Source organism: Ovis canadensis, chromosome 8 (genome assembly GCF_042477335.2).
Source record: "Ovis canadensis isolate MfBH-ARS-UI-01 breed Bighorn chromosome 8, ARS-UI_OviCan_v2, whole genome shotgun sequence".
NCBI lineage: Eukaryota > Metazoa > Chordata > Mammalia > Artiodactyla > Bovidae > Ovis > Ovis canadensis.
Window position 1 is genome coordinate 78,270,696 of NC_091252.1, and position 12,834 is coordinate 78,283,529.

A 12,834-nucleotide genomic window follows, 5' to 3' on the forward strand; every position below is an offset into this window, starting at 1 on the left:
AACTATATAAAAAATATCTTAATGACCCAGATAACCACAATGGTGTGATTACTCACCTAGGGCCAGACATTTTGGAGTGCAAAGTCAAGTGGGCCTTAGGAAGCATCACTGTGAACAAAGCTAGTGATGGAATTCCAGCTGAGCTATTTCAAGTCCTAAATGATGATGCTATGAAAATGCTGCACTCGATATGCCAGCAAATTTGGAAAACTCAGCAGTGGTCACAGGACTGGAAAAGCTGTTTTCATTCCAATCCCAAAGAAACACAATGCCAAAAAATGTTCAAACTACCACACAACTGCACTCATTTCACATGCTAGCAAGGTCATGCTCAAAATCCTCCAAGCTAGGCCTCAACAGTACATGAACTGAGAATTTCCAGATGTACAAGCTGGATTTAAAAAAGGCAGAGGAAGCAGAGATCAAATTGCCAACATCTGTTGGGTCATAAAAAAAAGCAAGAGAGTTCCAGAAAAACATCTACTTCTGCTTCATTTACTACACTTATTCCTTTGACTGTATGGATCACAACAAACTGTGGAAAAAATTTTTTTTAATATTTATTCATTTATTTGGCTGCACCAGGTCTTAGTTGCAGCATGTGGGATCTAGTTCCCTGACCAAGGATCGAACCTGGGCCCCCTGCATTGGGAGCTGAGAGTCTTAACCACAGGACCAGCAGGGAAGTCCCCAAACTGTGGAAAATTTTTTAAGAGATGGGAATACCAGACCACCTTACCTGCCTCCTGTATGCAGCTCAAGAAGCAACAGTAGGAACCTGACATGGAACAACAGACTGGTTCCAAATTGGGAACAGAGTATATCAAGACTGTATATTATCATCCTGTTTATTTAACTTATATGCAGAGTACATCATATGAAATGCCAGGCTGTCTGAAGCACAAGCTTGAATCAAGATTGCCAGGAGAAATATCAATAACCTCAGATATGCAGATGACACCACCCTTACGGCAGAAAGTGAAGGGAAACTAAAGAGCTTCTTGACGAAAGTGAAAGAGGAGAGTAAAAAAGTTGGCTTAAAACTCAACATTCAAAAAACTAAGATCATGGCATCTGGTCTTATCACTTCGTGGCAGACAGATGGGGAAACAATGGAAATACTGACAAACTTTATTTTCTTGGGCTCTAAAATCAATGCATGACTGCAGCCATGAAATTAAAAGATGCTTGCTCCTTGGAAGAAAGGCTATGACAAACCTAGTCAGCATATTAAAAAGCAGAGACATTACTTTGCTGACAAAAGTCTGTATAGTCAAAGCTATGGTTTTCCCTGTAGTCATGTACTGATTGTGAGAGTTGGACCATAAAGAAGGCTGAGTTCAAAGGTTAATGCCTTTGAACTGTGGTGTTGGAGAAGACTCTTGAGAATCCCTTGGAAAGGAAGAAAATCAAACCAGTCAATCCTAAAGGAAATCAACCCTGAATGAAAAATCACTGGAAGGACTGATGCTGAAGCTGAAGCTCCAATACTCTTGCCATCTGATGGGAAGGGCCGACTCACTGGAAAAGACTCTGATGCTGGGAAAGACTGAAGGCAGGAGGAAAAGGGAATGACGGGATGAGATGGTTGAATAGCATCACCACCTCAATGGACACGAGTCTGAGCAAACTCTGGGTGATGCTGAAGGACACGGAAACCTGGTGTGGTGCAGTCCATGGGGTCACAAAGAGTTGGACACGACTGAGCGACTGAACAGCAACCACCACCATATTATGTGCTCTAAAAAATACAGCAAGTAACTGCTTTAGAAAGCAGTAAAGTAGTAAACATAATATTGATTGCCACTATGCCTAAGAATAACTCAAGGAGAAAAACATTTTTTAAACTTCAGTCATACTTTCTAAAATATAAGTAAAACATCTTAGACTTTTGACAGAAAGGCTTGGCTTTAATTCCTTAGATATTAAAAAGTTGAGAAGAATGGGTTTTTTAAATTTAACCTGTAGATTTAAAAATTTTTTTAATAAATATCTTTTTTAGGAAATTTGCATGACAGCAAGGTGAAAAAGTCTTCCAGATGACTATGAATGGCTCCAGAAAACTTGATAACTTAGAAACTGTTAGATATTAAGTGAATACTCAGTTTCCATATGGGAATGGCCAATGTAGTACACATAGAATTCTGAGAACTTCAATTGTATCAATTACAATGATATCTGATGTGTTTCCTTAATAGGCAATATAGCAGTGTTTATCATAGTAAGAAAGCTCATATTCTTTGGTCCAGGAATTCCATGTCTTGAAATGTATCCATACAGATGTACACAAGAGCACAAAGATGTATGTACAAGGATTACTTAGGTCAATTAAGGCTCAGTTGTAAGACTCAGCCACTTAAAGAAAATTAAGTGTATCTATAAGTACTAATATAAAAGCTCATCCAGAAGGTAGTAACATTGGATGTAAAATAGTTTATCGTGCCCTAGAATATATTTTATAATCCCATTTGTATAAAAGAGAAACAGGCAATAAACAGAAAATTTCTGTAAGGATGCCAAACAGCTTTTACATTAGTTAAATCACAGAAATGGAGCCAGGGAGTCAAAAGAAGGGACAAAGGAAGGGATTTCTACCTTTAACCTTATGACTTCTGGTAATCTTTATTTTTCTTTGTTTCTTTTCTTTTTTTTTTTTTTTTACCATGAGTATGTCCAATGCAGGAGACGTAAGAGACTCGGGTTCAATTCCTGATTTGGGAAGATCCCCTGGAGGAGGGCTTAGCAACCCACTCCGGTGTTGTTGCCCAGAGAATGTCCATGGACAGAGAGGCCTGGCGGCTACAGTCCATGGGGGTCACAGAGTCAGACACTACTGAAGTGATTTGGCATGTACTCATGGATATTCACATTTTAAATAAAATATTTGTTAAAAAAGATGCCACTGTATAAATGTACTGTAATTTCCCAAACTAAAACTCAAATACTGATTTTATTTCCATGACCAATTTGCTCCCTAATATAGAACGCTACTGTGATGATAATAAGTACACTTGGAAAAGGGGGAAAAACATGGAATAAATAAGTCTTTTGGGTGAGAAATCAGAAGCCCCCATGTATCTGAAGCAAGATATCTGTAATCAAGAAGTCCTTGTGGGGACTCCACCAGTGGCCCAATGGTTAAGACTGTCTTCCATACTTAGGATCAGAACCAGAATCAAATCCACGTTTGGCTGACTGCCAAGCATAAGGGGTCTCACCTTCCCAACCGGCATCCCCTACTCCCAGCTCAACTGTTAAGTTTTATTACAACGTAAAATAAAACATGGGCTTCCCTGGTGGCTCAGTGGTAAAGAATCTGTCTGCCAATACAGGAGATGTGGGTTTGACCCCTGGGAGAGGAAGATCCTCTGGAGAAGGAAATGGTAACCTACTCCAGTATTCTTGCCTGGGAAATCCCATGTACAGAGGAGCCACCAGACGCAGTCCATGGGGTTGAAAAAAGAGTCAGACACAACTTAGCAACTGAATATAACAGAAAAAATACATCTGCAATAATGCTTTCTTATTTTCACTTGACTCTGATACTTCCAATGCTTGAATTTTTCATAGTCCTGAGAGAATATATGAGTTCTGTATGGATCTCAAACAAATCCACAATTTAAACAATGTTAAAATCTGTATATTGAAGTATTAATGAAGACAGCCCCTTGTGAGACCATGATTAAGTCTCATGACATACAACTGTTTTACTTTGTTCCTTGAAAAGCATTACTTTTAAGAAAGTATTAATAAGAACCTCACAAGTGAAAATTAGGCATATGGTCACTTGCCATTTCTCAGTTTTCATAGAATATATAATTTTGCTTAAAACATGGACTGCAAGTTAAACACATACATAAAATTTTATGAAAAACAGGACTGGGATACTATATTTAATAATTAAATACAATATAGTGTTTTCATGTAGCAATGAGGCAATAACTTTTAAAATCAGATTTAATTTTTGTGGTTTACAGTAAAGAATTACATTTATTAAACCCTAAACCAGACATATACAATTCTTATCCACTAAGGACATATAAAAATAAAAGCACCAAATAAAATTCAAGGAAAGGTAATAATATTATGCTATTAAAGAAACAGACCAGAAGATGAAGAAAAGTGATTTACACAAAATTCAAAAGTAGATCAGAAATAATACATTAATGGTCAGAAAAAAATTATCTGGAATAGTTATTTGTCAATGGGTTTAAATTTTAAAGGGCAAATCAGAAAAAGTCACACCTACTTTTTATTTTTAAAAAACAATCTTGCTGATACTAATAGAAGAACATCCTATATTCCAATAGCATTTATTATCCAGAAAATGTTTTAAAAATCACAATTTTGATCCCAGTAAGAAACACATTGACTCAATTATGTAAATAGCTTCAGTCAGGAAAGTGTTGTTAGTTGCTCAGTCATGTCTGACTCTTTGTGACCCATGGGCTATAGCCCACAAGGCTCCTCTGTCCACAGAATTCTCCAGGCACAAATACTGGAGTGGGTTGCCATGTCCTACTCCAGGGGATCTTCCCCCAGGGATCGAACCTGGGTCTCTGGCACCGCAGGCAGATTCTTTACCACGAGCCACCAGACTTCCCTGAATCAGTCAGGAAAACCTCCTCCTTTTAAATTTCTAAGGTAAACCCACCTACGATGTCTTACCATTTTATTATAAATTAGATAAACCTAGTATCATCCTCCCAACTTCGGTCCAAGAAGAGGTTCTGTCCTTCCGCCTGAACTGAAGATCCCAGTAGGACTTGGAACCTCTTCTGGTCTACATTCCTTTGAACTATAATGTCTAACTTTTTACTTCAGTGACAGGCTTATTAGGGACTATTACACAATTTTGTGTAATTAGACTATTATTAGGGAACTGGAAATCACTATTTCACGTGAACTGTTTACATGAGATTTTAAACATATCTGAGGATATAACTCTCTTACCCATCCTTGGACAGCCTTCAACTAACTGCTATCCATAAGACCACTTTCCTTCTTGGAGTTTCTGAGGCACATAGAAAGGTAGATGGGAGGAAACAGGAGTGACAGATCCTTTGGGAATTTACTGATCCTATTCATAAACCATTTGTACTCTTTTTGTTAATCTCTTGTCTTTGGTTGCTTTATCTTGGAGACTGAAAAAATTCTGCAATGCAAATGGTTTGCACCACAGATCTATTCCTGGGCATGTATGGCATGTCTTTCTGGAGTTCAGTCTCTTTGCTGCTCTCCTGAACTTGCACTTAGGAAAATAAATTCACTTGAACATCCATAAGGCTTTCGAAGTTTAATAATGACATTTGTCTTTTTTTGGTGATACTTTTAAAGGATACTTTTACTTAGCCATCTAACTCTACCAACAATGGTAGAAATTCTTGAGCTTGTGTTGTATTAATTAAATGTATGAAAATTCTTATAAGATAGAGAAATACCTTCTTTGTATCTCAGAATATTATTATAAACCATCAAATGTGTCTGTATCTTGTATAAATCTGTAATTTCAGTATAATTTTCTCAACAGAGATCTACTTGGAGCTATGAAGATCAGTAGTAATATAGTTAATTATAGCTACATTACTTCTCAATGATGTATAGATTGATTTCATTTTTCAAATTCTCTAATTATGTGTTAAAAGTATATCTCCAATTTTCCCAATCAATTGATGTGTTAAAAATGCAATATTAGAGCAATCCTCACATGGAAAGAAAATAGCTGGTTATCATTTCATTCTCTGAGGTTTCTTTTTATGGTAACCAAACCCACGCAAATTCACTTTTGGCACCCACTGCCAACAAAGGAACAGTATTCCAAGCACAGCTTCACATTCACATTGAAATTTTTCCCTCCTGCCTTTGAGTGCTCTGAAAGGAGTAGGATAATTTGCAGGATGATATGACTTTGGGGTTTCCTGCAGATGGTGCCCTAGCCCACAGGAGTCCTTCGGTTGGTAAAGAAAGACAGGCATTGTCTTGCAGGCTCCGTGCATTTTTCTGAGTGGAGTAATACTGAAAAAGACACTACCTTCTGCATGCTGTTTCAGTGGCAACAGAACTAAAGTAATTGAGCAAAAGAAAAGAAAATGATATTACTTGGAAGAGTTGCCATTTTTCTAAAAGTGTGCCCACTCCTTTGACCATGCTTCAGTCCCACTCAAATAAATCTGGCACCCAGTTAAACAATTTCCTCAGACAGGCCCTGAGAGGAAAGGCACAGAAACAGCCTCCCATGCAGACCTCCACAGAGGTCTCTTCAGGATAACAGCTGGGTGGGATTGGCAGCCGGGCAGCCCAGCTCTGTAGATGAATAAAGGCCTACAGTACCCTGGGCTGTCAATCTGGGATATTTTGCTTAGAAAAACACTATCTTAGAAAAAAACTTTACCTCAGGAAATTAATCATTACTTGAGTGGTGGCAAAAGTCAAGTGAGCATTAAATAATAACATCCTAAATAATAATGGTATAAAATGACAGGTAATAAACACTACTTCTCTACTTCCAATGTCTTAATAATAGAACATTTTTTAAAAACTGAAATGGTGACTTGGTCTTTTTTGAGACATTGGTGGAATTACACTTGTAAATAAAATAGATGTCTTCTGATAATAATTACTGGACAAAAATTTAGAGGCCATTTCCATGTATTTGCTTTCAAAATGTCAAAAATTGCAAAATATTTTAAGAAATACATGAGCATCTCAGAGCACTGCTGCTTTAACACGGACGGACCCACAAGTCACTACCACCTATGAGTACCGGATGAAGGAAAAAAGGATCTACCGAAAAACCATGAGCAGTGCCAGAGTCCAGCTGAATACAGACTTATTTCCACAGGATGATTAAAAAAAGGCACCTTTCTGAGAGCCAAATTCATTATAAATGCTTCTTTTATTAGTCAAAATTCCCATCACAACCTTAGTTCTCCCTAAAAGGAGCAAGTAGCCAATATGAGGAAGGTACTCATATACTATATAAAACCTTGCCAAGTAATTAAGAGAACTTCTGGAGAAAAAGTAAAGAGATTGTGATGATCACCGTCTAGTTTGACATACGTTAAAATTTAACTTGGCATTTCAAACCTAATGGAAAACTAAACTATATTTTTTGCATGTTGGTTACAATGACTGCAGATAGTTGTACAGTTTGCATATCTGTCCAAAGTTTTTATGACTTATGACTACAGCTTACTCATTTTAATATTTTGTCATAAGCTTTTTTGCAAATTTTTTACAATTGTGATTTTGCTCTCCTGGTGGAATGTTTTAACATTCTGTAACAAAAGTTATTAGGTTTTACTATACAGCATTTTTTATGAAAATAAACTCTGCCAGAAACAAATTCTCTTAAATGAAGCTGCTTCAATTAAGCAAATTATAATTAAAACTGGGCTATTATGAAAAACAAAACAAAACCTTCACTCACTAAATAGCATATACATTGTTTCTTCCCAAACTGGATGACAGTCAATTCACATACGGGTGGGTGCACAGTAAGTTAAAAAAGTTAAATGTAAAAATCATAGAATAAAATAATAAATGTCAGCTATTAACCTGTTATCCTCATATCAAAAAAGTGCATCACAGCCGTCTTTGCTTTCGATGATGCCAACTCCCTCCACAGGAACACATGCACAACTTCTGGGAATCTAAAAAATAAACAATAAGATTTTTTTAAAATGATGAACCTTGTAGTGAATTTAACCGACACACTACTCACAGAAATGCTCTCCTTGAGAAAAGAAAATTTGGAACTGGATCCTTCAAGACTTTTTTTCTTTCAAGAAAAAATTTCCTGTCTTTTCACATACTTTACATCTTTTGAATAAGTTCTTGCATTAAAAGAGAATTATCTGTTACAGTAAACATGGAAGCAACGTGGAAAATAATGCTAGTGTTAAATCAATGTATTGGAACTAGAAATTATGCCACTGCAATCCATGATACAAATCTAACTCAAAGCTGATTCCCACTAAACTTCTTTTGGTGCATCAGCAACTAAACTCCCCAGGATGAAGACTCAGATAACCTCCTAGAAAATTCTTTTCTATAGTTTATTTCAGCAATGTTATGTTCCATGCTAAAATTAATTTCTGAAATAGGAAGCCAAAACCAACCAAAGTTAAATCCTGAGACATAACAAACTCTGGAAAGTAATGAAGAAAGGAACTTTCTCATACTTAGGATTAATTTATTCAAGCCTGATCCAAAAAAAATGCATAGAAGATCAGTCAAAGTACACAATCCAAATAGATTAATCAGTCACCATCTTTAGATGGTTTATCTCCCAGTATAAAAGGCCCATATAAATAGGTACTACATATCTATAGATATCCATTGTTTATTTGTTCATTTTTAAAAACATTGCTCTTTCTTCTAGGCAAGGTATCTCATAGAAAGGACTAAAGCATCAAGACATGAGAGTTAAAATGTGCCTTAATCCAGTACCATTTCATGTGACTGTTCAAAATGCTTAAAGGAAGCAGTTAGCTTTAATTTTCTCTCCTCCTCTTTGCATATCACTTCAGGACACCCTGTGCACTTTGCAACATGAATCATTATAAGCACGTAGGCCCACTCGGTTCCTCAAAAGACACAAAAGGTGCAAAAATAGCTTCTGCAATTGAAGCAAGAACCACGTCAGCAGCCAGATGAATGTGGGTGGTCAGATAAGATTCTGTTGCTGCAAAGGGCAAATTATTAAGCGAATGCTAGATTTATTTTCTTTCTAAACTTTGTTCTTGCCTCAAATCAACTATTTTCTGGCACTTAAATGACTCTTGACAAGCTCCACCATTCTCAAAATTGAAAGCTTCATCAAAGCCAAAGAGCATGACTGATTAAACACTGAGGGAATAGCGATGGGGTCCTTAAAGATATGTATGTATGTATATGTATATATACATATAAAATAAGGCTTCCCTACTGGCTTAGAAGGTAAAGAATCTGCTTGCAATATGGGAGATCTGGTTAATCCCTGGGTTGGGAGAGCCCTTGAAGAAGGGGATGGCTACCCACTCCAGTATTCTTGCTTGGAGAATTCCATGGACAGAGGAGCCTGGTGCACTACAGTCCATGGGATCACAAGGAGTCAGACACTGCTGAGGAACTAACACTTTCACTTTCTTCATATTAAATTATAGTATATTTATTATGTATAGTATATATATATAAGGTATAATCTTATATGTGTATAACTGTGGTGTTGAAGAAGGCTCTTGAGAGTCCCTTGGACAGCAAGGAGATCAAACCAGTCAATCCTAAAGGAAATCAACCCTGAATATTCATTGGAAGGACTGATGCTGAAGCTGAAGCTCCAGTACTTTGACTGCCTGATGCGAAGAGCCGACTCATTGGAAAAGACCCTGAAGCTGGAAAAGATTGAAGACAGGAGGAGAAGGGGACAACAGAGAATGAGATGGTTGGCTGGCATCATCGACTCAATGGACAAGAGTTTGAGCAAACTCCAGGAGATAGTGAAGGACAGGGTAGCCTGGCGTGCTGCAGTTCATCAAGTCACAAAAATTTGGACACGACTTAGCAACTGAACAACAACAATATTATAGCTTCTATAATTATACATATATATTTATATATTTAAACCATATCCATATTAACAAACCAAAGAGCACCTCTTTTGAAAAGAAAATCAAGTTCAAGTGCTAAAAAAAACAAAATTGTACACTGGCAATATGACCTGAGCTAAAGCATGGCATCTCAGATAAAAAATAATAAATCACTGAGCTATTCACACCCTGAGACGAACTCACCCAAGACAGAAATAGGCCAAGATTCTACAGATACAGCTATTTACAGGAAACAACAACTTGTGGTATCCAGGGACTACCTAAGATTGGCGACCCCATGGCCACTGAACTAAAAGTTAAAAGGCAAAAGGAGAACTTCAGCCTCAGAACGCTGGCACTGACACCCACTCCTTCCAGCTATCTGGCAGCTGCACACAAGCACCCAACCATCCCCTAACCCAGAAAGCGTCATTCCCACCAATAGCTTCCACAGGCAAAAGGGAGCATGTGAGTCCTCCAGACAAGATGTGTCAGGGGCAGTGTTCCCAGTTCTGACCCTGCTTTTCCAGTCTGACTCGCCAGGACTATGACCACGGGAAATAGGAAACAGTCGTCTCATGATATGCACATATAACTGGAATGTTAGATGATAGAAGATTGCTTTTTTCACTCATTAAGAGGGTTTGAAAATTGTTTCTATCGTATGAAACTGCTACACATAACCTCTTCAATGATTGGTTTGCCCTTGAAGAACAAAAAGCAGTGGTCATAAATTGTACTGCTATTTTACCTCACAGAAACTTCCAAGTAATTAGTGTGATTTTAAAGCAAAGATCTAAATGATAATAACATGAAAGATAGGACACCAAGTTTGGAGATTTTGCGCAAATCGTTTTGTTTCAATTGGAATCTGTAATGGCCTCTACAAGGGAGGCAATTGTTGTTACTATTAAAATAGAGACATAGAGATAACCATCTCAGAAATTTGTTTTTGCCTTAATTTTAATTGAGTTTTTGTGCCTCAGTATCTTCTTTGAAATAAAAGAAAAACATTTCCTCAAACAGCTCCTGAGAATGTAGTATTACAACTTACGCTTGTATTTCCTAGAAATCAGCAGTTCATACAGTATAGTTTTTAAACAATGGAATAAAGTAAAGAGAGACTTTTCACTTTTTAAGCTTTACTTCTAGGTTATTGGATTCATAAGAAACCACTCTGCAATGAAACATTAATATCCAATAAAACTAACAACTTTTCAGAAAATTGTGTTCACAGATCTTGTTAAATATCCCCAAGTTATTTAAAATTCCTTCCTAAATATGAGGCAAAATTATCTTTCACTTTACTAACAAAGTAAAGACTGATTTTTCGTCGTTTATAGGCTTACAGAAGAGTTCCTTAAAAATATTTTCCAAACCTCCGTCGCCTACTTGTAACAAACACTTGGAAAATTTGAACATTATTGTTTCTAATCCAGTGGTTTCTAAAAAAATCTTCCTTGACATTAGATCTTTATTCTTGGAAGCTTACAGGTTATTATTACTAACCTAAGTGAGGGTCATGTTGAGCTATGATTAGATAGGTAGGCAGGTATTAATAGACAGATAGACAGACATGGAGACGTATCTAAAATGTCCATTGCTGGTAAGATTCTTTAGTATTTCATTTTTCTATTCTTCCAAATTATTTTAAGACAAGTTATGGATTAATAGTTTACTATGGTTAGCATTTCATTGGGAAACTTCTGATGCAAATCAACCTTTTTTCTGAGGTTAAACACATACAGACTAGATCATAATTTTAGTAGAAGAGCCAATAAAATATACCAGTTACACTTTAGATGAGAGCTGTCACAATTAAAAACAATTATTATGTGCTTCAACTCTATGGAAGAAGTGGCAAATAGGACCTGGAAACAAGATATGATCCTTATATTGCTTGGTTAAAAGAAATGTTTAAAAGAAGGACTATCACTCTTCATATATTCAGTAGTAGAAAAGAGATACATACCTCTTTTATTTTATAGAAGGAAGTAGAAGAGATTCAAAAGTCGTAGGCAAAGATGGGAGGAGAGTACTGAAAGATAAATATGCTTAAATACTTTATCAGAGTGTACCAAAAGTGTACCAGAAGAAGCATCTTCTCCTTGCTACAAAAAAGAACTTTGAATGGGGCCACTGTTCCATTTGGAATGTCTAGAGGGGCAAAATAAGAGGTACCTGGGAGGTGGTAGAGAAGATAGTTAAAGGCTGGGAAGATACACACACACAGACACACACACAGATAAGTCTGATTATAAGCTCATATTTTTAGAAACAGTTATGGTACGAAGCTAAAGGTTGGAACTGGGTTCAGAATGTAAAGACGAAAAAGGGATAAAGAGTAGAAACAGGAAAGAATGCTAATTTGGGAGCAGGGGACAATTCACTGCTGGGACAACTACATAGAAGGCTTTGAAAAGTGAAAAGTGTCTGGAAAAGGGGAGTTTTCACAAAAGGAGGAAGGGACAAACAGTAAAAATTCGATTACTCTGCCACTGTTTAGGGGGCTGGTTATGGAAACTGCTGGCGAAAATGATCTGAGAGTACCACTTCTCAGCAGGTTGTCAGTGCTGGAGCACAGGAAAGATACAAAACAAAAGCATTATGTGAATTAGAACTAATAAAAACACAGAAGAATAAGTACCCGTGAATTAATGATTATAACTTAAGCCTCCTTAATTAGGGTTTCTGGACTATTTTTGTGACACTGTTAGACATTTGGTTTTTCCTGTGGTCATGTATGGATGTGAGAGTTGGACTGTGAAGAAGGCTGAGCGCCAAAGAATTGATGCTTTTGAACTGTGGTGTTGGAGAAGACTCTTGAGAGTCCCTTGGACTGCAAGGAGATCCAACAAGTCCATTCTGAAGGAGATCAGCCCTGGGATTTCTTTGGAAGGAATGATGCTAAAGCTGAAACTCCAGTACTTTGGCCACCTCAGGCGAAGAGTTGACTCACTGGAAAAGACTCTGATGCTGGGAAGGATTGGGGGCAGGAGGAGAAGGGGACGACCGAGGATGAGATGGCTGGATGGCATCATGGACTCGATGAACGTGAGTCTGAGTGAACTCCGGGAGATGGTGATGGACAGGGAGGCCTGGCGTGCTGTGATTCATGGGGTCGCAAAGAGTCAGACACGACTGAGCGACTGAACTGAACTGAGAATGTCTATACTCATCAGAAAATGAGCTAAGTTTACAAAATACATAAATGAAAAAGCAAACTCTACAGAGCCTAGAAGGGAAACATTTGTGAACAAATAAG

General features: G+C 37.3%; 1 protein-coding gene across 8 annotated transcripts in view; it reads right to left on the reverse strand.

The window, feature by feature from the left end:
• Positions 1-12,834, reverse strand: part of HIVEP2 (HIVEP zinc finger 2) — a 217,591-nt gene that overhangs the window by 33,622 nt on the left and 171,135 nt on the right. For all 8 annotated transcript variants that reach the window (XM_069598556.1, XM_069598560.1, XM_069598555.1 and 5 more), the window contains one exon: positions 7,558-7,652. The gene's annotated coding sequence lies outside the window, so the exon portion shown is untranslated. The remainder of the gene's footprint in view (positions 1-7,557; positions 7,653-12,834) is intronic.